The sequence below is a fragment of the Aedes albopictus genome, chromosome 2, assembly GCF_035046485.1.
Source record: "Aedes albopictus strain Foshan chromosome 2, AalbF5, whole genome shotgun sequence".
Classification (NCBI taxonomy): Eukaryota; Metazoa; Arthropoda; class Insecta; order Diptera; family Culicidae; genus Aedes; species Aedes albopictus.
In genome coordinates, this window is record NC_085137.1 from 153,933,143 (window position 1) to 153,959,247 (window position 26,105).

General features: G+C 39.9%; 1 protein-coding gene across 2 annotated transcripts in view; it reads left to right on the plus strand.

Moving 5' to 3' along the window:
• Positions 1 to 26,105, plus strand: part of LOC115253569 (dynein intermediate chain 2, ciliary) — a 109,279-nt gene that overhangs the window by 17,537 nt on the left and 65,637 nt on the right. Inside the window, exon 1 of one of the 2 annotated variants that reach the window (XM_029874831.2) lies at positions 6,429 to 6,931. The exons of the other annotated variant lie outside the window; for it this stretch is intronic. The gene's annotated coding sequence lies outside the window, so the exon portion shown is untranslated. Of the gene's footprint in view, positions 1 to 6,428; positions 6,932 to 26,105 lie in introns of those variants that run through there. 2 annotated transcript variants of the gene reach the window in all.

The following is a 26,105-nucleotide window of genomic DNA, read 5'->3' on the forward strand; positions in this document are numbered from 1 at the left end:
CCGACTGCAGAGTTGCCCGCTTGTACATCTCCAAATTGTGTTCCAAAAACTGGAAACAGTAACAAGTACTAAAACTAAATAATATGATTCCTTAAATTATCAGAACACATTTTCTAAAATTGAAAAAAATAGGACGACACTAGATTTCAGTTTGGTAGATCTTTTGCCACAACGCGACCCAAAAAGGTGATCTACCCACGCTACGGGCTCCGTTAAAGATCGAGCATGTTTTAAACTCCCTCAACCATTCATCCCTCAGCACGGGTCGTCACCTTGGATTGGGGTTACCTGTTTGGTGGACTTTTACCCCCGGAACAGGTAGTCCGTAGTACTATTCTAAGCCGGCAGCTTCACGGGCGTGGGACACACGATACATTCCATCCATTCCTTCAGTAATAAGGCATTGTCCAGTTAGAATCCGGACGCAGATAATCACTTATATCTCAGAGGTGGAATAACAAACAGAAAAGGTTAAGCCCTCAAAACAAAGATAATTTACTGTAGTTTCATGGAAAAATATCATTGAAATTATTTTATCTAATTTTTAATACATTTTCTCATTTTTTTCGTGATAACTTCCTTAAAAATCTGCACAAATGGTTGTAAATTTGACCATCAACCCCTTCGACGTATTTGTTTTACAATCGGGTCATCTCTGTAGTGTCCTGAGACCCTCTTCCAGTCTGGATTCCAAAGAAACTTTGCCAAATATTTCTCTTCTTGCGAAATTAAGGGCTATTCAGTGAATTCCAAAGAAGTGAAATTTGAGTGTTTTTTCGTTAATAAACACTATCCAACAGTGATGACACCACTGCACATCCCATGCTGTCGTGATAGCTCACCAAAGTAGCTCAAACCTCTACAGATCCCTTGTGTGCATTTTTGAAAAGCAACACGCGATTCTTGAGGTTATCATCTTTGTACACATTTGGTGTCAAAATCGTAATGTGAGAAAACGATGTCCAGAGCTCGAACTTTCTAGAAAATCTTGGAATTCCAAGCAGATTTATCTATGAAAATAAACTTCAGCCTTCCTTGGACAATTCCTCATGGCATGGGTAACAACATCTGAGCACATCACACATAATGGTTCCGGAGATATTAACATTTTTCACCGTTTTTTTCGTTCCCGTGAATTTTTATTTTTGTACGGCGAAACTTCAATTCGGCTGATACTCTAAAGGAAAATATATCGGAAAATTAGTATCGAGTTTGGAAATCCTATTTTGTTGATTTATATTACACACTTGTAAGTAAATTTTTTTGGTTAACATGTGATGAAAACGCCTCACTGGTTGTACACAAATGTAGCGTGATGTTGCTGAGCAACCACAGAACAGCCGTTGCCCAAGCAACACACAAGTCACAAAGGAGTGTCGACAGCGCAGGTTTTTGGTTGGACACGAGTCATTTTCAAGTTATTCTGCCTTTGAGTTAGAATTACATGAATGTAGCTCCTGTGCAACCAAAAACCTGCGCTGTCGACACTCCTTTGTGACTTGTGTGCTGCTTGGGTGGGTTTTTTTTTCATTTTTTAAAACTTTACCATAGAGTTAACCAGGTAAATAGTTAAACCATGACAATTTCTCGTACGCTTTTTCGCCAAGGAAAGCACCTCATTAAACCCTATCCAATTTCCAGCTCCAGATATCTATGAAGTGGGCCATATAGCCGAGGCGGTAAACGCACGGGTATTCAGCATGACCATGCTGAGGGTGACGGGTTCGATTCCCGGTCAGTCCAGGATCTTTTCGTAAAGGAAATTTCCTTGACTTCCTTGGGCATAGAGTATCTTCGTGCCTGCCACACGATATACACATGCAAAATGGTCATTGGCAGAGGAAGCTCTCAGTTAATAACTGTGGAAGTGCTCATAGAACACTAAGCTGAGAAGCAGGCTTTGTCCCAATGAGGACGTTACGCCAAGAAGAGAGAGAGAGAGGGCCAAGTTCTTGGACATATTCTGAGTAGATATCTAATCAACATTTCCTCCCTATCCCTGCTGATCGTAACGACCTGGCCAGGTGTCGAGAGTTCGTTAAATGAAAGGGTTGTCAAATCCCAGGCAACTTTTCTGGCGCATTAAACGTCTCTATCGACAGCCACCCCAGGATGTGTACGGTCGGCTATGCTATGCTATTAACATTTTTCGCGACTGTCGTACCTGACCACCCTAATTGTTTAGCGTGATTGTGCAAGATTTTTTTCCTTCGTATGTCTTCAATCTGAAATAATTTTTCACTTGTAGCAAGAAAATTGATGAAATTTTCACCATCAATAGAGGACTTGTTTAAGATCAGACTGCAGTGAAAAAAATATGATTATGATCATTTAGAGCGTCACAATAAATTATCCTTTGCGTCCGGATTCTAACTGGACAATGCTTTATTCCTCCTCCCACATCTTGGTAATTACCCAGTGTAGTGCTCTTACCAGTGCTTGTCCGTCGTATTTTAGAAGCTCGATTGGTAGTTGATCTGATCCAACGGCTTTGTTGCTTTTCAACCAAGCGGAACCGAAAACGGGGAAACGGAACCGATAGACGGGGATACCTTCGAGGTGGTGGGGGAATTCGTATACCTCGGATCTTTATTGACAACAATGTCAGTCGTGAAATTCGAAGACGCATCATCAAGATGAAGATGAAGCTGCGGTCTAAAAAGATTCACCCACGCATCAAATACATCATGTACATAACGCTAATAAGACCGGTGGTCCTCTACAGACACGAGACATGGACCATGAAACACGAGCTCGCTGTACTTCACGACGAACCTGTGTTTAGAAAGCCATTTCAGTAAGGATACGGCAGGGTATGTTGCAAGAATACCAGATAACAATCCTGCAAAGTAGGTGTTCGCTACTGATCCTGTTGGCAAGACAAGAAGGCGTGGAGTGCAGAGACCACGATGGGTAGGCTAGGTGAAGCGTAACCTGGCGAGCATTGGGCGTGGTGGTGGAGGAATTCGTCTGACTCGCTTTCATACTGAAGGCTGACAATAATGCCAGTCGTGTAATTTTAAAGTGCATCATCAGCGGAAGTACCCAAGTAACCACGAAGCCGTATATAAGTGCATCAATTTTGCCCTATATTTATATTTAAAATTATGAATATAATGCTGCATTGCTTTAAACCCCTCATTGTAGCAATATTAAAGTCGAAAAGGGCCCCACTTAAATCAAATAAGTGCCACATATTGCAGCTCGCTGACAGCCATTGCTAAAGTAACATAAATGCATGTGCTGTATATTTGTATTTGCACATGCTTAATACGTGCAACACGAAAAACCAAAACAAAAATCTATTTTTAGCACCGTTTTGTTATCGACGGTACTGATGCCCCCCACACATGACTGTTTTAACCATTATTTTTTTGTCGCCGGGTCGGGAGTCGAACCAGAAGTGTTGAAGACCGCTAGATGAGTTCCATCGCGCTGGTGCCTTGGACCGTTTCTGCTGCAGTGATAACAACAGATTTTTCATTAACTAAAAGGAAACTGATCTTCTGTCTCAATCATTGCAGTAGAAGGCAAAACGACTATGTCATATGTAATAGAATACAGTAATTCATTACATTCTGATAAATAAATAATGCATTTTAGAAGATATTTAATCAATATAAGAAAACTAAAACGACGATTAAAACACCCTTCGCACACTGCTCATATGCTAATTGTGATTTCCATCATTATTGGCATATGATTGCAGCCTACAGAAAAGAGAAAAGGTCATCTCTAAAAAGGTTTTGATGTCGTCGATCGATGGCTCAAATGGGGATTAAGTTGGTCGGGAGTCGAACCAGAAATGTTGAATACTGATGGAGCTGACCGTAAAGTTGTTCAATCTTCTTGATTTGATTTGTTTACCATTAGAGTCAAGCTTTTATAATTGTATTGTTAGAGCAAACTTTGCTAGTTTGTACATTGCATTTATTCAGTTTTTGCAGTGTTGAATTATTGAATTATCTTATATCACCTTTTAATGAACCCTTATGTAAAGAAAAATGCAATGCATCATTACATTGATAATGCCAATCTAAAGGATTATTGCATGACAAGTGTGGAATTACTGCATTTCGCATTGCAAATGTTGATATTCAGTCTAATTCGTGCAATGATATAATGCTTGTGGTTACTTGGGTAGTACCTACTACGTTACAAAACGCTAATATGATCGGTGATCCTCTACGGACAAGAGACATGCACCATGCTCGAGGAGGACCTGCAAGCACTCCTAGTTTTCAAGCGACACGTGCAAAAGACAAAAGGCGGTGTGCAAGAGAACGGTGTGTGACGGAGAAGTATAAACCACGTGCTCGCAGCACTTTATGGCGAACGCAGCATCCAGAAGGTGGCCAAAACCGGAAGGGCATGGTGGACAGGGCATGTTGCAAGAATGCCAGATAACAACCCTTCAAAGTTGTTGTTTGCCACTGATCCGGTTGGCACAAAAAGGCTTAGAGCGCAGAGAGCACGATAGGTGGACCAGGTGGAGCGTGACCTGGCGAGCATTGGGCGTTACGGAGGATAGAGTGCGGCAGCCACAAACCGAGTACTGAGTAAACAAATGTATGTAATGCTCCTAACCCATCCTTTACCGAGCCAACTAAATTATCTTATAACTTTTAAAAGGCGCATTGCATGGGATATTCTGCCGTGTGCAGCATTGCTGTCCCATGTTTTATGGGAATCCCTATTAACATGAGACAAATATGCTGCACACGGCAGCAGTATGCCTACAAAAATCCATTATCTTGTGACGCAATGTCATCGAAAACACTTTATATCTATCTAGGTAATCCCTTCACAAAAAGTTTGAAGCCAGTAACCATCCGACCAAGTGATGTAACACAAAGTGTTTCGGTCACACTAAAAGCTTTGTCATCAGCTTATTCACAGAGACCAAATTAGGTGTGTTGTATCCTTCCGTATGCAGGAAGCTCGGCTTCTTGACTTCCTCGGCATTGTCATGCCTTTTTAGCATTATGAAAGCGGGTCTACCTTGACTGACTGTTTCTCCTTTGTTGTGAGATGGATGGGGCATCGGGATTGAAGAGGGTAGGTTGGTTCCATTGTACCTAATGCTTTTAAATCCACAACTTGCTTCTTTTGGCATTCCATTGAAGGTACAACGTTTTAGGTGTGCTTCTATCGCTGCAGATATATTGGAGATCTGTTGCTAATTGGTCTTTACGTTTTAATAAACAAATACAACCTAACCTACCTATAATCATATAACAATAAACAAAGTGCAGTGAAAACGAGAAAATAAGGAAACGCATGGTCGCTAGTTTCAAAAAGTTTACAAAAATGCTTTGTTTCTTTGATTCGTATTCTAAAGGCTGATTACTGTGGTGTTTGAGCTAAACCACGATTTAACGTTTTAAGCGAATCTGGGCAGGGGGACCTATTTTAGGCATTTGGTGCTATAACTCAGTCAATTTCAAACCGATTGACTTAAATTTTCGAACATGGCATTAATCTGTACATATTTGATCGTGTCAATCGAAAGAAAATCGCGTTAAGTACTGTTCCTTTGAATTCCACTAAGAATTTGCATCCTTTGACAGATACGTATTTCGACCTCAAATGTAAGGTCATCTTCAGTGTCTTGTACTTGACTCGACCAAGTACAAGACACTGAAGACGACCTTACAGTTGAGGTCGTAATACGTATCTGTCAAAGGATGCAAATTCTTAGTGGAATTCAAAGGAACAGTACTTACGCGATTTTCTTTTTATTTACAGATATTCCCCTAACAAGCCCAGGTTAATCATCATCAAGTCAATCGGTTAAAAATTGACTGAGTTATAGAAGAAAGTGCCCAAAATATGTTCACTTTCCAAATGGTCTTAGACCCTAATTCTAGACAATTCTGTTGAACAAAATGTTTGCACATCATACTCCAATACCCCATATTATGCTGCAAGCCTTCCGTGTATGTGCACAATATTCAACTATCAACATTTAAATCACAAATTATTTGTCCCAATGGTAGATCGACGTCAGCAAACAACTATCTAGCATAGACAATCAGACGATTCATCAAATTTCTTTCTTCTCAAAAAGAATCCCTAGTTGAACCCATTCGTGGTATGGTCAGTAGATGGTTGTACAACGTACACTAAAACTAAATAACAATATATTACATAGTCGTTTCACTCCCGGCAGTGTAAAATTTCGCTATTGCTACGTCTTCGTCTCCATGCATACAAGATCCATTTGTTCGGGGCGAATTCAAGAGTTTGTGTCGCATACGTACTGATGGCGGCAAAAACTAAAACCAAAATAACATGGAAAGGAAATTTCTCATCGATGGAGTACCCTTCAGACCAGCCCAAAATAAATCCTCCAGTTTTTTGGCAGATTGATTACGTTTCTTACCGGAAGGGAAGCGGAGGGAAAATAACAATTTTTATGGCCGATTATATCGCAATTCTTGAAGCGATTGTCGTCGCTGGAATTTCGTCCGGTGTCGAGATTTGCGGTTCCATGTGGAATCGGGTCTAGGTGAAAGCCTGTTCTTCGACGGTGGCCCAAATTTAGGAATCGCTTGTACACACTAATGAATGACGCTCGAGGCACGAAAACCCAACGGTTGTGGGACGGGTTGGATTAGTTTGCTGGCTCGTTTCATCAGTTATTTTTTGCTTTCGCTAACGATATGATCGCGAAATAGTTTTGGCGCGCGCGTTTTCCAAACCGGGTCCTGCAAGGAAAAAGCTATCATTTGTAGAATCGCGTAGCGCACGTGTGCGTGGTTGTCAAGCGGCAGAGAGAGTACCAGAGGAAACAGGAGATAAATGCCATAATTTTGAAAGAGGAAATAAAGTTCATTTTTAATTTATACAGGCGTGGGAAAATTTATCGTCCGGTCCGTGCCGTTCCGTGTCTGCGCGTTTGTGTCGTGTTCTTGGCTGAGTTTGTACCGTAAGTTCAAAGTTTGTTGGACTTGATTCGTGATAATATACATGTAGAGAGCAACACTTTCAGGAAAGTTTTATTTATATAACTTTTCTCACCATGGGATAACACCGTCCAGCGAAATAAATTACTCAGATGACATTTTTGAGAAAATCAGGAAATCATGTAGAAAATCGGTTATGCAACTATAACGAATATTTCTTTCAACTGAGTTGGATTTGATCTACTTCATTTATGGCAACTTCGTCTGAAATTTGGCAGGGTTTTTTTTCTAAAGACCGCCCCAGAAGGTATGGACGCAGTTAGAAAACACTGGCATTTTAAAATTATTGATTAGTAGTTCTTTTTGTAGGCTACATCCTGTAGGTCAATCTATTCTCTCAGTGATAATTTGGCGTATCCAGTATCATAGCCATTTGGCGGTAAGAGACATAAGAAGCTTGAATCATGGAAAAGAATTCTGTTCATAATTTGGCAGAGACTAACCAGCCAAGGGCTGAAAGTCTCTCTAATAAAGACAAATCAATCAATCATAATTTGGCGGCACTATGTTAGTCATTGTAGTTGGCTCATGATCGTTTTTTCAAAATTTTGAGCGCCCCCACAAATTTAAGAAGTTACCTCAGCCTTTTTCAACATGTTTTGCTTTTAAAGAAAAATCTCCTTTCCAGTATCAAGAAAGTTTTACTCCACCTTCCGAGAAATTTTCTTCGGAATTTACATTGGATATTTCGGCAAACATTTCTCAAAGGTTTATTTTAGAAAATCTTACAGGATTACATCAGAAATTCCTCCATGAATTTCATCAGTAGCCTTTTAGGAGTTCCTTCAGAAATTCTTCAAGAGGTTCCTCCAGAAATTACTCGAAATAATAATTTAGAAAACCATTCACGAATTTTTTCAACAATACTTCCATTGATTTCGTAGAAAAATCGAAACGTGTCTGCGAGCGATTGGGGGTCGTGAAACGAAGTCTGCGTGGCTACACTTAGGAAAGTCCTCTATTAAATGCTACTGAAATTCCTCCAAAATTCCATTAGATTCTTCCGAAAATGCTCCATAGGCTTAGAAAACAGATCCTAAGATTTTTTCAAAAATTCGTCCATGGAAATCATTAAAAAACACCCAACAATTTCTTTCAGAAAATCAAAAATTCAAAATTTTGCAAAGGGTTTCTTGAAAGCAAATCTTTTAACGTTTTTTCAGGATTTCTTTCAGAAATTCTTATAGATAACCCTTAAAGGGATTCCTTAAGATAATCTTCAAGGGATTCATGAAAAAATCTACGAAGTTTTTTTCTTTTTATTCTTCCAGGGCTTTCTTCAGGAATCAGGAGTGTCTCCTTTTGAAAGTCATCTATGGATTCCTTCCGAAATTATTCTATGGATATTAAGGTGGCCCAAACTTATATGAAAAACAAACATTTCGAAAAATGCCTAGTCTTACCTCCTAAGTCAGTTGTTTTGGACTCCCAGAAGCTACCTTCAAAATTTGAGCAAAATCAGTTAAGCCTAAGGGGGCGCTCAAAACGCTTGAAGTTTGTATGGGAAAACTTGGCCAAATGTAAGCCGAAATTTTAAGTTTTCGAATTTTGCCGCTAGGTTGCGCTGTAAGCGTTCAATCATCAAACCCATTGGTATTATTGTAGGTGACTATATGTCAAACAACTTTGTCGAAGACCGCAAAGTGATTCAACGTCTGTGAAAAAAGTTATACCCTAGGTAAAGTGAGGATAAACTTTATAGTTGTTTTTCCAATACATGCAAAGGAATAATATCAATAATGAAATCTCAATACTTTGCTTCACTTTGCCTAGGATTGATGATTGAACGCTTACAGCGCCACCTAGCGGCAAAATTTGAAAACTTAAAATTTCTGCATACATTTGGCCAAGTTTTCCCATACAAACTTCAAGCGTTTTGAGCACCCCCTTAGGCTCAACCGATTTTGCTCAAATTTTGAACAAAGCTTTTGGGAGCCCAAAGCAACTGATTTAGGAGGTAAGACTTGGCATTTTTCGAAATTTTTGTTTTTCATATAAGTGTGGGCCACCCTAATGGATCTTTCTGAAATTACTTTAGAAATTCATTCATAAGATCTTCCAAGGATTCAAAAACTCTTTTAGGGACATTTCTTCAAGATTTCCTCCAGATATGCCGTTAAGATTTTTTCAGAAAATTCTGCAAGAATTCGCTTAGGAAGTTTTCTGTGAACTCCCTCAGATACTTTTCCTGGGATTACTTCAGAAATTCTTCTAGAGTTTCGTCCAGAAAATCCCTGCGAAGGAATCAGTATTTTTTCAGAATTTTAAATGTCTTTAATCCTCGAGCGATCGCGCTGTTGTATTTTGTACAACACGTTGAAACACACTCGCTTTTTGTACTCAGCATTAGCGTAGTGCTATCAGTGGTGGTCAACCGCGCGAGTTCCGAAAGGTTAAAATTGGTTCATCTCTGCATTCAGAAATTTTTTCAAAGATATTTTTAGAAATTCTTTCAACAACGTTTTTTTTTTCTAAAAATATTCCTTCAGGAATTTGAACAGCTATTTTTACGAACTCTTTCAGAGATTTCCTCGGAATTTTTTTTTAAGGATTTCATTGTAAATATTTGTAGGAATGTCTCCAGGATTTTTTTTAACCTTCATCCAGCCAACGTACATTCACCACCTTCGTGAAAGCACAAAAATGGTCAAAACTTTTTTGTTTTTCGATGAATTTTGATGAAATTTTCACAATTTCCCGAAAAACTCTTCAAGTTTATGGTGCCTGGTCCACATGGTTCTGGAGTTATTCCGGATTGTCTTGGGTACCAAAATTGGCCACATACTTTGCGAAACGTATATCTCAAGATCCCGATGAGGTAGAAGTATAGTAGGGGTACTCACTAAACAGATTAAATTGCTGCGTAAGCCATGATTTTCTGCTTATTTGAAATGTTTCATGATTTTGCGAATGAAATAATCAAAGATTGCCTTGGTGATCGCGATGTTTAATCAGTTTAATCAGTTTACGCTGTTTAGTGAATCCCCCTAGTGTCTTCGGCGAATTTGTTTAACATGTTAAGAACAAACTGGCAACGGCAACTTTGGTTCGCGATTCGGCCGCTAGGCGGCACCAGTGTCAAAAATTGTCAAACCCTCATATCTCAGAAACCTGATAAGATAGAATGACGCTGTCTTCGGCAAAGTTCTTCAGCAAGCGCAGAACTGTCTGATGGTTGAGTCTTTGATTCGTGATTTATCCGCTAGGTGGCGCCTTGTGTCTGAAAAGTTCAAACACGTATATCTTGATACGCTAGGAACTATCTGGCAATGGCGTTTTTGGTTCGAGAATCCTCCGCTAGGTGGCGCCAGGGTAAACAAATGTTCAAACTTCTATATCTCAGAATTCTGATAAGATAGAATGATGCTGTCTTCAACAAATTTCTTCAGCAAGCTAAAAACTGTCTGGTAGTTGAGTCTTTCATTCGTGATTCATTCGCTAGGTTATTCGCAACACTGTCTTTGACTCCCTGCAGACAAATTTTGTCACCCCACAATATTGCTTCTTTTGCTCCGTTTTTCCTTCCGGAAATGTCTCCGGGAATTTCTACAGGAACTCTTCCGGGAATCTTTCCAGGAACTTCTGCGGGATTTTACGCCGAGGACCTGGGATCGAATCCCACTCCCGACAAACTCGCAAAATATGAGTTCTTCCTTCGGAAGGGAAGTAAAGCGTGGTTTCCGAGATGAACTAGCCTAGGGCTAAAAATCTCGTTAATACAGATAAAAAAAAATCTGCGGGCATTCCACCGAGAATTTCTCCAAGAATTCCTAAAGAACTTCCTCCAGGAATTTCTTCAGGAAATCTTCCGAGAATTCCTCTAGGACATCCATTTCTCCGGATAATCCTCCAAGATTTTATCTGGGGATTCTTCCAGAAACTTTTTTTTTCAATTTCTTTTTATTTGTGAATTTTAACTTAAGCTAATTCTTCACACACTTCCAGAAACTGCTTTAGGGATTCCTCCAGGAATTCCAGGAATTCCTTCAGGAGTTCCTCCAGGTATTTCTCTAGGAATTCCTCTGTCTTCGGGAATTCTTCCGTAATTTTTTCCAGGATTTCCTCTAGGACCCTCATCAGGAACTCCTGCGGAGATTCCTTCAGGAATTCTTTTGGTAATTTCCCCAGTAATCTTCTGGGAATTTCTCCAGGAATTCCTACGGATTTCCTCCGACAATTTACCCAGGAATATCTCCAAGAGTTCCTCCGGGAATCACTCCATGAATTGCTCTGGGATTTTCCTCAGAAATTCCCTCAAGAATTTCTCCGAGAATTTTTCTAGGAGTTCCTCCAGAAATATCTCCGGGGTTGTCTCCGGACCTTCCCTTCGGGAATTTCTTCAGCAAATCCGCCAGGAATTGCTTCGGAAATTTCTTCAAGAAATTGTCTGGGAAATCCTCCAGAAAATCTTCCAGGAATTCCTCCGGGAATTCCCCCAGAAATTCCTCTGAGAATTTCTTTAGAAAAACTTCCAGTTAAAAAAATCCACTGGGAATTTATCTACTTCAGGAAATCATCCGTGTCTTTTTTTTAGAAAACCCTCTGAGAATTTCTCTAACAATCCCCCTGGGAATTTCTACAGAAATTCCTCCTTGGATTTCTCCAGGAATTCCTCCGGGAATTTCTCCGGGAATGTCTCTGGAAATTCTCCCTGGAATTTCTCCAGAAATTCCACGAGAAATTTCTTCAGGAAATCCTTTCAACATATCTCCTGGAATTCTACCACGAACTTCCTCCAGGATTTTCTCCGGGAGTTTTTCTAGGACTTCCATCAGCAATTCCTCCGGTGATTCCTTCAGTAATTTCTGTAGGATTTTTTCCAGGATTATTTCCAGGAATTATTTCGGGTATATCTCCATGAATTCACCCGGGGATTCCTCCAGGAATTCCCTTGGGGGATTCTTCCAGAGATACTTCCAGGAATTTCCTCCGGGGAATCCCCCAGAAAGGAGGATTCCCTGAAGAATGTTCCAGAGGAATTACTGGAGAAATGCCGGAGGAATTCCTATAGAAATTTCCTGAGGAATTCCTGGAGGTAATCCTAGAGGGATTCCCAGAGGAAAAATCGGAGAAATGCCCACAGGATTTCCTTAAAAAAAAAATCTCCGGAATAATTTCTAAAAAAATTCCTGGAAGAATTCCTGAAGCATTTTCTGGAAAATTTCCAGAAGAAATTCCCAAAGTAATTCCTAGAGTATTTCCTGAAGAAATTCCTGGAGACATTCTCGGAGGAATTCCTGAGGAAATTATCGGAGTGATTCCCGGAGGTATTCGTAAAGGAAATCCTAGAAGAATTCCGGGAGAAATTCCCAGAGGGTTTTGTGAGAAAGAAAAACCATGGAAGACTTCCTGAAGAGATTCTTGGAGAAATACCCAGAGGATTTTATGTAAAAAAAAACCGAAAGTTTTCGTTAGAAAATTATCGGATATGTTCCTGGAGAAACCCCAGGAAAAAATCCCGTCGAAATTCCTAGAGAAATTCTCGGAGGAATTCCTATAGAACATCCCGGAGGAATTCCTGAAGAAAATCCCGAGTTCATGGAGAAATTCCCGCAGGCACCCGGAGGGGAAATTCTCAGTGAAATTTCCGGAGAAATCTTGGAAAATAATCCGGAGGAATTCCTGGAAAAAAACCCTGAAGAATTCCTGCAGAAATTGCCGAAGGAATTCCTGAAGAAGTTCCTGATGGGAGTCCTAGAGGAACTTCTGGAGGATGTCCTAGAGGAATCCCTAGAAGATTTCCTGTAGAAATTGTTTGAGGAAGTTCTTGAGGAATTGTCAGTGGAAATATTGGATTAATTCTCGGTGGAATTCTCGGAGAAATTGCTGGGACAAATCTTGGAAGAGTTCCTGTAGAAATTCCCGGAAGAAAAAACGGAGCAAAAGAAGCAATATTGTAGGGTGACCAAATTTGTCTGCAGGAGGTCAAAGACGGTGTTAAAGTATTGCCTCGACCGTCTACTATCCTGCCAAATGGCTCTTAGCTTGCTGAACAACTATGCTGAAAATGGAATACTTCTTGTTCATTTGGGTGTTCATTTTCTTAATACTAGACGGAACCTATCGAATATTATCAGAACCATGGACACCAGATACGTCTTACTTCCTCTTAACTTAAAGAACCATTTGCTGGACATTTTCCGATTTTTGAGATAAAATTGTTTGAATGCTTTGATTGCTGGTGTCACCTAGCATCACCATTGCCGAATAGATCTCAACCTGCCGAACAATTTTGCAGAAATCGCCATGCGTTTAGCTCATTAGAGTAACGAGATACACGTATTTAAGACACAACGTGCCACCAAGTGAATAAATCCCTGCTGGCTATTCGGGCTCTAAAGAAGTTGATCATCAATATTAATTTCTATTCCCGATCAGCCTAGATAGCCGTGTAGTGGCGGTAGCAGTTACCTCAACTGGCTAAGAATATCACTACGGATTGCCTAATCCGGTGGTAAAAGTCCACCAAACAAGCGACCCCTAATTCATGGTGTTAAGCGTACCGTGCCTAGGAATGAATGGTAAGGGGGGTCTAATAAAAACTTAACCGTGAACGGAGCCTGTGGAGTACCAGGGCACCCTCCACAGTATGTTGCCCTTACTGTGTTAAACGGAGCAATGACGCAGTGGACCTTATTTGTCTCCGGGATAATCGGCCACTTTTCTTACGTCTCAATACCGAGGCTTAATAAAAGTGGGTAAATGAAATTTTTTTATGGCAGGAATTAAGTTCGTACAGGTAAACCTTCATCATGCAAAAGGTGCTTCTGCTGTGTTGAGTCGAAGGTTTGAAAAAGAAGGACTGGAAGTGGCGCTTATTCAAGAGCCGTGGTCCAATAAAAGAAAGATTCTTGGTGTTCTGACACAAAATAGTAAACTATTTTATGATGAGCAACAAGATTCTCCCAGAACCGCTGTCTTAGTACGCAAAACGTTAAAATGCTATCCTATTACAGAGTTTATCAGAAAGGACATTGTTGCGGTCATGGTAGAGGTACCAACCACTAGAGGTAAAACTGAGATCGCTGTGGCTTCAGCTTACTTTCCTGGTGATGTTCCTGAGGTACCTCCTCCTGAGATCGCATCATTTGTTCAATTCTGTAAAGAAAACAACACATCGTTTATCATTGGCTGTGACGCCAATGCGCATCACACGGTTTGGGGTAGTACGGATATTAACAGTCGAGGTGAGTCACTATTAGAGTATCTGTCTTCCAACAATATAGACATTTGCAATAATGGTGATAAACCTACTTTCTCAAATGTAATCAGACAAGAGGTCTTGGATCTAACACTGTGCAATGCTGCAATCTTTGACAAGATCACAAACTGGCACGTGTCAGATGAGATTTCTCTATCTGATCAAAAACACATAATATTCAATTGGAGTGGTGGAGATTACTCTAGAACCGCATTTAGAAATCCCAGGAGGACAAACTGGGATCAATATGTAGAATTGTTGAATACGCATTCATTTACAATGGGAGAAACTATTGATTCAACCCAAAAGTTGGAATCATTTTCTCAAAGGGTAAATGAAAGTATCATCAATTCCTTTAACGGAAGTTGTCCCACCATACAATCGTCTTCTACTAGAGACGTGCCATGGTGGAACTTTAAACTGGATCGCCTTAGAAAATTTTCTCGTAAAATGTTCAATAGAGCGAAACAAACGGGAGATTGGACTCAGTACAGGAAAGCCCTGACTGAGTACAACAACGAAATACGAAAATCTAAAAGAAAGTCTTGGATGCTGACATGTGAAAACATAAACAGCACTCCTGTAGTTGCAAGACTACAGAAAACGCTCGCAAAAGATCATTCAAATGAATTGGGAAACCTGAAGCGCGACGATGGAGCTTTTACCAAAACTCCTCGTGAAACTTTGGATTTAATGATGGAAACCCATTTTCCAGATTCGGTTCTAAGTGTGGATTCCAATGATACTATATCTCTGGAAGGTGAAGGATGTCCTAGTATAAACTCTTCGGAGTCAACTAGGACAATAAACACCACCTCAGATTTAGCTGATGATATCTTCACGAAGGCCAGAGTGGAAAATGCAATTAGATCTTTTCAGCCTTTTAAATCTGCAGGAGTTGATGGAATATTTCCAGCACTGATTCAAAATGGAGAAGCGGTGTTGGTACCATCACTAATTGAGATGTTCAAGGCTAGTTTAAGATTGAATTACGTTCCATCAAAATGGAGACTTGTAAAAGTTATCTTTATACCAAAAAAGGGGAAGCGAGACAAGACGCATCCCAAAGCATACAGGCCAATTAGTCTTTCTTCAGTTTTGTTGAAGACTATGGAGAAGGTTTTGAAGGATTTTATCAATTCTTCTTACATAAAAGACCATCCCCTATCTGACTTCCAGTTTGCTTATCAATCTGGTAAGTCAACGGTTACAGCACTTCATTCGCTAGTAACAAAAGTGGAAAAAACGTTTTCAGCAAAACAAATAGCTCTATGCGCCTTTTTAGACATAGAAGGAGCATTTGATAATGCCTCCTATTCATCTATGAAGCGTGCCATGGAGAACAAAAACTTCGACCAATGTATCATACATTGGATTTATACTGTGCTTGCAAAAAGAGAAATCACCTCTGAGCTGGGAAGTTCTTCTATAACAGTAAGGGCAACGAAAGGTTGCCCTCAAGGAGGAGTCCTCTCACCACTATTGTGGTCCTTAGTTGTAGACGATCTTCTAAGAAGCTTGAAGGAAAAAGGTTTCGAAGTTGTGGGCTTTGCAGACGATATAGTCATAATAGTGAGAGGAAAGTATGACGAAACTGTTTCGGAGAGAATGCAAAGGGCCCTAAACTATACACATTCATGGTGTATTAAGGAGGGCCTTAGCATCAACCCGTCAAAAGTCGTAATTGTCCCTTTCACTAGGACAGTGGTGCTCATCCTGCGGCCCGCGGGCCGCATGCGGCCCTCCAAGCCTTAAGATGCGGCCCGCGGAGTACTTTAAGACGAATCGAAATTTTTGAACGATTATTTGAATTAACTCGTTAAATTTATTAGGAAACAAAAAAAAATGCTCATCAATTTTCACAGTGTTGAACACAAATTAAATGATAAATAAACATAAAGAACAATCCGTTCTGGTAAGATTCGAAATCGCAACTCAGAAATATTTCGGCATTTCAGCTAAGTCACGAAGCCAGCTCATAGTTATTTATAAGTGGTACGAATCAAATGAAAGTTTGTTGAAAATGTAATCTTTAATCATTTAAAAACGAGTTGCAGTTTTTAATCACATTTAGCCTTTCCGAAGGACATAAAAACACAAAGCACAAAGTTTTTAACAAAATTCTCAACAAATCTCAACTTGGTTGCTAATATTTTTAAATTTCACTGTTTGTTTAAATTTCTGTTATAAGACTCACACATTTTTCGAAACAAAACTTACGAATCCAATTTGAATTGTGCATGCGAAACTCCTGAACGAACTTAAAGAAAAAAAAATCTCAGGCGAGATTCATAAACCGTCTCCCTTTTGGAGAAGCTTTTGGATACATTTTTGTAGAAACTCCAGGAAACATTATTGGAGAAAAAATTTAAGCTACTCTAAGCGGAATATATGGAGAAACTCAAATCATCCTGGAAAAAATAAACCTGAAGAAACTCAATGAGAAAGTTGAGGCGATACTGCATGGAAATTATAGGAGCATCTCCTAGAAAAATGTTCAGGTGCCACTCTACAGTAACTACAAAAAAGATTCCAGGACCAACTGCATTAAGACACAAAAGATGCCTAGAACGCCTGAGGAAAATTTGAACAATAAATTTGAAGCAACTTATGCAGAAACTTGAGAAGATAATGTTGAAGAAGCTTCCGGAAACAATTGTTAAAAATCTAATTTTTGAAGAAATTTAATGATGAAGTATTTCACCAACTTTATAAGAGACTTATGGAAAGAATTTACTAAAATCTTCAAGAAACTCCCGGAAAATTTTCGGAAAAATCCGGAAGCTATGCTAGGAGAAATTCTTCGAAACGATTAATGAGGGATTCCTGAAGTAACTTCACGGCAGTTCCAAAGGCAAATCTAAGAGGATTTCTTGGAGGTGTTCCAAGAGATTTCTAGAATAACTAAAAGAAACGACATTCACAATACGCGCGACGTGAGACGAAACATAACACTTATAGTTCTTACAATCGTCAAGATATTTAAATTTACCTTTCGTCGACCGGTTTCGGGCGCGATGTCGCCCATCAACAGGACAATGTCCGACTGATTGCCTTCAGTTTTCGTACGATGTTCGTACACGTCCGAAGAGAAGAGATGCTACTGGGGAATCGTGTCTACCAGACTAAAAAGACACGACGCAATGGGCGGGTCGTCTTCATTCATCAACGGCCTTCGTGTGTTGCTGATGAACATTGACTCCCAAGCGTTTAAGTGTAACGTTTTTCTTACGCTTTTGACGAGTTTGGCATTATTCCAATCAATTTCATGTTGGGAGTCTACTGTATGCGCTGCCACGCTGGATTCGGTTGCTTTGGAAGACTGGACAGCATTTTTGTGCTCTTTTAAACGGACCTTTACTTTCCGGCGAGTTTGGCCAATGTAAACTGCCGGGCAGTCCTTACATGGTATCTCGTATATTCCGGATTGTTCATCCGGCGGTACCTTGTCCTTTAGGTTGCATAAAAGGTCACGTAGGATCTTGTCGCTCTTATGCACAACGTGTAGGTTTTGTCGGCGAAGGGCTGTTTTTATTTGATTGGTTATCCTGGGGTAAAACGGCAAGCTAATTCTTCTGGTTTCTTCTGGGTTCTGTTGAAGGGTGGTAATGTTCCTGCGGTGGTTTTTCCGTTTGTGCTTCTTCAAAATTTTGTTCACAAAAGGCCTGTCGTATCCGTTCACCTCAGCTGCTGTATACACACGACTTTTTTCTTCTTCAAACTCGTCGCGCTCCATGGGTATATTGTACAGCCGGTGTGCCATGGAGTGAAAAGCAGCTTGCTTCTGAGCTCCAAAGTGATTGGAGTCAGATGTGATATACCTATCCGTTGATGTGGGTTTGCGGTATATACCGAACTTCAACGTGTCGTCTTCCTTTCTGGTGATCAATAAATCGAGAAACGGCAGGCTCCCTTCCACTTCTCTCTCTACAGTAAAATTGATTGTGTTGTGTTGTGAATTTAGCATCGCCAGAGTCTGCTCGAGGTAACGCTCCTTCACCGGGGCGAAAACATCATCTACATATCGCCACCAGATTCTCGGAAACAGTTTTTTCTTCTGAGCTTCATCCTCGAAGTCGCTCATGAAGAGGTCTGCAAGCAGTGGGGACAACTTGCTACCCATGCTAAGTCCAAACGTCTGTTTATAAAACTTTCCCCTGAAGGTGAAAAAGTTTTGATTCATGCATACCTGAGCTACGGATAGCTTATAAACAGATTATAAACAGACGTTTGGACTTAGCATGGGTAGCAAGTTGTCCCCACTGCTTGCAGACCTCTTCATGAGCGACTTCGAGGATGAAGCTCAGAAGAAAAAACTGTTTCCGAGAATCTGGTGGCGATATGTAGATGATGTTTTCGCCCCGGTGAAGGAGCGTTACCTCGAGCAGACTCTGGCGATGCTAAATTCACAACACAACACAATCAATTTTACTGTAGAGAGAGAAGTGGAAGGGAGCCTGCCGTTTCTCGATTTATTGATCACCAGAAAGGAAGACGACACGTTGAAGTTCGGTATATACCGCAAACCCACATCAACGGATAGGTATATCACATCTGACTCCAATCACTTTGGAGCTCAGAAGCAAGCTGCTTTTCACTCCATGGCACACCGGCTGTACAATATACCCATGGAGCGCGACGAGTTTGAAGAAGAAAAAAGTCGTGTGTATACAGCAGCTGAGGTGAACGGATACGACAGGCCTTTTGTGAACAAAATTTTGAAGAAGCACAAACGGAAAAACCACCGCAGGAACATTACCACCCTTCAACAGAACCCAGAAGAAACCAGAAGAATTAGCTTGCCGTTTTACCCCAGGATAACCAATCAAATAAAAACAGCCCTTCGCCGACAAAACCTACACGTTGTGCATAAGAGCGACAAGATCCTACGTGACCTTTTATGCAACCTAAAGGACAAGGTACCGCCGGATGAACAATCCGGAATATACGAGATACCATGTAAGGACTGCCCGGCAGTTTACATTGGCCAAACTCGCCGGAAAGTAAAGGTCCGTTTAAAAGAGCACAAAAATGCTGTCCAGTCTTCCAAAGCAACCGAATCCAGCGTGGCAGCGCATACAGTAGACTCCCAACATGAAATTGATTGGAATAATGCCAAACTCGTCAAAAGCGTAAGAAAAACGTTACACTTAAACGCTTGGGAGTCAATGTTCATCAGCAACACACGAAGGCCGTTGATGAATGAAGACGACCCGCCCATTGCGTCGTGTCTTTTTAGTCTGGTAGACACGATTCCCCAGTAGCATCTCTTCTCTTCGGACGTGTACGAACATCGTACGAAAACTGAAGGCAATCAGTCGGACATTGTCCTGTTGATGGGCGACATCGCGCCCGAAACCGGTCGACGAAAGGTAAATTTAAATATCTTGACGATTGTAAGAACTATAAGTGTTATGTTTCGTCTCACGTCGCGCGTATTGTGAATGTCGTTACTGTTCTTACGTTGGCACAAATCACGAAAATTTGATAGTAACTAAAAGAAACTTCAAGAAATATCTCGAAAACTTTCTGGAGCATCTCCACAAGAAATTTCAGGAGAAAATCCAGCAAACCTTTTAGGAGCGATTCAAAAGAAATTCTTGTAAAAGCTGCTTGACAAGTTCTTGAAGTGGCTTCAAGGCAATTTTAGGGGCAACTTCTAAATTGTTTGTTTGAATTTCAATTTGAAGCTCAAACGTTTTTCTCAACTAAACTTATGAATCTAAATTCAACTCCACGAAGGGCAATAGATTATTAAGTTTCACCCATACACAAGTTCTGAACAGTTCAGATTTTTAATAAATTTGCTTCAGAATTGTTTTTTTTTTGTTGTTTTTTGTGCATCGATGTTTTATGCGGCCCAGGTCGATCCCGAATTGCAAATTTGGCCCGCGGTATCCTCCAGCCTGAGCACCACTGCACTAGGAGAAGGAAGATCAACCTAAAAGCTTTTCGGCTTGGAGGGATACAAATTCATCCTAGTGATCGAGTCAAATACTTAGGTTTGATACTGGATGCTAAACTGAACTGGAATGCTCAAATTGAGTCCGTGATCGGTAAGGCAACAAGTGCGTTCTGGTTATGCTCCAAAACTATTGGCAGGAAGTGGGGCTTGAAACCAAAAATGATAATGTGGATTTATACTGCCATAATGCGCCCCAAAATAACGTATGCTTCGTTTGTCTGGTGGCCAAAAACAAAAGAGGTTACCACACAAACAAAGCTTGCCAAAATTCAACGTCTTGCGTCCATTGCTGTTACAGGAGCGATGCGAAGCACTCCATCAAAAGCTTTAGATGCGATTCTCAATCTGCTACCTTTGCACGAGTACGTGCAATTAGAAGCAGGAAAGGAATTGCTGAGACTTGAACGAGTTGAAAAGTTTATGCCAGGTGATCTTGTAGGTCACTTGAGCATTTCACAATACTTCCAAAATAGGCCAGTAATGAAAATGATTAAAGACTGGATGAAACCTGTGGAGAACCATGATGTTCCTTACAAGTTGCACGAAACAACTCGTGCAGATTGGGAAGTCGGAGGTCCCACTGTTCGTCAAGGGTCAATCAAATTCTTCACAGATGGCTCTAAAGTTGGAATAAAAACGGGAGCGGGAATCTACGGCCCTGGAATACAAATTTCAGTGGCGATGGGACACTATCCTACGGTGTTTCAAGCAGAGATTCTTGCTATTTTGAAATGCGCAAATATCTGCCTTGAGAGAAAATACAGATACGCAAATATTTGTATTTTCTCAGATAGTCAAGCTGCACTAAAAGCATTGTGCGCTTACAAATGTACTTCAAAGCTTGTCTGGGAATGCATTCTTTCACTGCGCAGGCTGTGCCAAGGGAATTCAGTAAACTTATACTGGGTTCCAGGTCACTGTGGCATTGAAGGGAATGAATTGGCAGACGAGCTTGCTAAAAGTGGTTCCAATTTACAGTTTGCTGGTCCAGAACCATTCTGTGGTATATCAAACTGTACAATTAAAATGGACCTGAAACGCTGGGCTGAGCAGAGGGTGATATCCAATTGGATGGACGTCAAAAATTGCAATCAGTCAAAACGATTTATAACACCAAATGCTTATAAAACCAAAAAGCTCTTAGAGCTCAACAAGAGAGCTCTATGTACATACACTGGCCTAGTAACTGGACACTGCCCGAGCAGGTATCACTTGAAAAATATTGGCCATATTCAGAGTGATATCTGTCGTTTCTGTAATACGGAACGTGAAACCTCGGAACATCTGCTTTGCAGTTGTGGTGCTTTATACACGCGCAGGCAAAGATTTCTAAATAGTGGTTGCTTGCAACCCAGTGAGATCTGGTCTGCAAAACCTGGGAAGGTCTTGGAGTTTATCAATTCCATTGCACCTGACTGGGAGACGACGCGTCGTGGCAGTAGCTGATTACTTGACACATGGTAATTAGCTGGCTAGATGCGAATATCAAAACGGGACATGCCACAATAGTTCAGCCTATTGGACGCAGTGGCTTAATTTCCCCAACAGGGGAGGAAAAAAAAATAAATCCCGAATTAAAGACATAAATACCAGACAGTTTTTAGCTTGCTGAAGAACTTTGTTGAAGATGGCATCATTCTATCTTATCAAGATTCTGAGATATACATAGTAGTTTGAGCCTTTTTTACCCTGGCGCCCCAGGGTTTTTTTTTCAGGAAAATCTTCCATATACTCTATAGAAGGATATCTTCAGGAACTCTTCTAAAGTTTCTCATTTTTTTCTTGGAAATTCACCAAGCGTTTTCCGAAAAGTTTTCCTGGAGTATGTACCTCCAAGAATTTATGCAAAAATTCCCTGGAATTGCTTCCAAAATACAATTACATAGAAAATTTTACAGGAATTAAACGGGTGGTTTCTCCGAAAACTCCTTCTGAATTTTTATCAAAATCCTTAGGTGAATTCCTTCTTGGCTCTTGGCTGGGGGCTGCACTAGTCCCAAGCCAAAACTTTATCCCAAGAAAAGTGAAAAAAAAGTAAAAAAAAATAATAAAATCCACAAAACTTTTGGGTGTTTTAGCAGTTTTTTCGTCTTTTTTAGGCTTTTTTTTGGGTATATTTCGGCTTGGTTAAACTAGAGTAACAGCGCCACACCACCCCTCCTCTGCTAGAACTCTTTCAGTATTTGAATGTTTTCTTAAGAAATTTAAGCAAGGGATTTCTTCAAAAGTGGTTCTATGGATTTTTTTTCTTCATAACATTCCGCTACCTTTGAAACAATGCAAACTACTAAAAAAGTTCCTTCATAAATTCATTGAGAAATTGCTTCAGGGATTCCAGCACAATATCCTACAAAGATTCTTTTTGGAGTTGCTCCTGCGATTTCGTCAGAAATATTTCCAGGATTTCCTTCAAAGATCTCAATTCTAAGATATTTCAGCAGATCGTCCTGAAATTCCACAAAATTAAGGATTTTCTGAATCCCTGAATGGAATATGCCTGTAGAAAATATCAAAAATCCTGACAAATTTCGCAATCCCTGAAAGATTGAGATACCTCAGGAGAAATGCTTTGAAGAATTTCTTGTATAAGTTTTCAAGACATGAGTAGAAAGCGTGATGATTTTGTTTAAACCATAATCGTGGAGAAATCCATTAATGAATAAATTTAATAAAGTAAATATTTGTTGCGGAATCTTCAAAGGAATAATTTTAAGTACTGAAGAACACTCTGCACTACTTCTGGTATACATTGGCACTCCTAGTAATTTCCTGAAAAAAATATGGAGAAATTTGAACGAATTATTAAAAAAAAAATGAAGTCATCGATAGATAAATTCCAGCAAGAATCCCTGAGAGAATCTGCAAAGAAATCCGTGGAGGAATTTCGGCTAGAATTTTTAAATGTAATCCTACAAGAAATTGTAAAGGAATATAACTTTTATGGAATATGTGGAAGAACACCTAGAAAAATCCATGGGAAGCAAGAGAAATTCCAAAAAGAATTTCCTGAGAAAATTTATGATGAATTCCTGGAGATATCCCCGAGAAAAATTGTTGGAGAAAATAAATCCCGGAGAGTATTTTTCCAGAAATTTATAAAAAAGTACTAATTACTGAAGCAATCTTTGAAATAATTGCGTAAAAATCTCTTCAATAATTCTTGGAGAAAAACCTTGCGAAACCCGTGCACTACCCGGGCAGACGAGAATATCTAAATCAAATCTCAAATCGAACAATTTTTGCTGTCATAGCTAGTTGTGATTTTGATGTGTTATCCAAAAATTTAAGAATATTGCACCAATAACTCAAAGTGATATGATATCAATTTTTGTTCTTGTCGAAATATCTGAAATTTCTACATAAAAACAAATTTAGCTCTTCTGCACGAAATGGAACACATACACTCATAGAGATGGCTCAATGTTAGTGAAATACCATGTGCCCCTTTGTAAGCTGGGAAAACGAAGAACCTCATGCTCTTGGGGGCTGTTCATAAACCACGTAGACCAAAATTTGGCAATCTCAGACCAACCCCCGTCCCTCCTCGTAGACTTTTGTCCATACAAAAATTTTGAAATTTGTATGGAGCGTAGACTTTGGCCAGACCCCCCCAAAGTCTACGTGGTTTATGAACGGCCCCTTGTTGCCATGATATTCATAACAGTGAGACGCAGTTGAGTGGTAAGCAATGCCGCCTGTGAATCCGAAGGTCGTAGGTTCAATTCTGGATGTTGGCAGTGTTTTTTTTCATTTTTTTTTCAAGAAAGTGATCGACAAATCTTGTCTGCTATGGTTTGGAATTGTAATATCTTAACGGGCTATTATTGAGCACTTCTCCATACTATATTTTAAAATTATAATTGCTGATGTTTTATCTCTTATCTCAATCAAACCAATATCAGTTTTTGTTCTTCAGTAATTCTATTTTTAATATCTGAATGTGTTATTCGTTAGATTTTCTCACCTACTCGGACACTAAAAAAAAGAATCTTTTGAAAGGTTTCTTCAAAAACTGTTGAAGAAATGAATAATAAAATTGATGATATCAAAGGGGAACTATCGACGAAATTGATGGAAATTTCTCTTGAGTGTATTTGTAATTTGTATTTTTTGGTGGAATTATTTTAGAATTTGCAGATTTTAGTGTACATTTTTGTTTGTGAAACCTGCCAAAAACTGCATACTTGAACATTTGATGCTTTTTGTAAATCACGTCGATAAAACTCCTTTAGTAGATTTTTTTCCATACAAAAACGCTGTTTGTTTTGATTCTTATTTTTATATTTTTCGTTAGAAGTGAGCACGCATGTTTGCAAATTGACCATTTAGTCTCAAATCAAGTACAATTGTTTTTAATATTGTTTTTCGACGAACAGTGCCAAAGAAGCCAGGTTCATTCTCTTTTCTATGTTTACCCACAACCTCAAGGTATGCCCTCCCTTCCTTATACCGCGTTAGTTGCAACGGTGAGCATGATGGAAAAACTTGGGAAAACTTCCAGTTGGCCACCTAGGTACAGATGGGGGACCAGAGATGGCGAAGTGGCAAGAAGGCTTCACAATTTTCTGCCTCTATCAAGATGAACTTGAACAAATATTTATTATGTTAAATGGAAGGGAAACGACATTTGCATCGTCCGAACACGTCGCCACGCTGGCTGATGGTGCTGCGGTGCATTATGCACCGAATGTCGGTTGGTAAGTTTGTTCGTCCGGAGGTCTTGCGTCTTGGTACTGCTTGGCAACGGACAAGAAGGATTGGGGTTGTGTTCACAGTAGCTGAAATATGATCATAGTTTGTAGCGCCAAAATGGACGAACTTTTGCCCTTTGTAGGTATGTATGTGCACGTGTGTGTGGGCTGAGAATTTGAATGGAATAAGTCATATTTCGATGCTGTTTATCTTTCTACATAAAAGGATTATTAAAAAAATGATTGGAAGACTTTAAGTGCTTGTTCTCTGAAAATCAGATGGCGAGTTTATTTGTAGGGGAATAGAAGTTTTATTTTTTATAACAATATACGATGAACATTTCAATCAATTACATCTGGGTTCACTACATCAAAGCACAAATGACTACGATGGTTGCAAGAAGTATCATTATTATTATACCCACAAACAGCAAATAGTCCGAATCGACAGACATGCAGCGTTTTATATGCTGTCGAAGTTGATTAATACTTTGACAGTTGCAATTTTTGGGCGGGACCTCTGTATCGACGGAGTGGAATAAAATAGCCGATTGGCTTTGGTCCACACCGGTCAAGCTTTCCAGTTCTAGCTGACCATCGTGTCTAACGCGAAGCTGAAATCGGTCTTTCTTTAACAAATCACAGTTTTCATTCGGAGTTTTTGAGAGGGGCATAGGTTCAATGCATTTCCATAGACCAGTTGTGGGGTAGGTATGGATGAGCAGCCTTCTAGTTACGGTACTTCTGCGGGATCTGTAGTCCATGCACGACACTTGTAGTACCAGTTGAACTTTGGTGCCCTTTTCTACGCTTATCGTTAGGTAATGGCATGGGTATGTAGATGAATTCGTAAACAGATTGAAGAAGGCTCCATTGAATTGATGCACTCTATAAACTTTATAAACTGACAACTGTTCACTCGCAGCAAAATGACTTTCATTGCAAGACAGGGGAAGTACAACGGCGTCCTGGATTATCGAACAATCGATGAGTTGACATTCGTAAAGGTTTGGTGAAAAGCGAACTAAAGATTCACTGCATTCGGTGATAAAAATGTGGATTGCAATACCAAAAGGGAAGAAAATTGTACCCAATTTCATAACGGATTTGATCAGAACGCGGCTTCGGGTAAAACTGATTGCTTTTGAGGGAAAATGAGAGCCAACTAATAGAAAGGGTTCAATAACTATTACTGAGTGGTATGTTACAGAACTTAAGTATTGTATTCTAGAAGTTGATGTTACCGATTGCTACCCAAAGCTTTATTGTTTCGTATATTA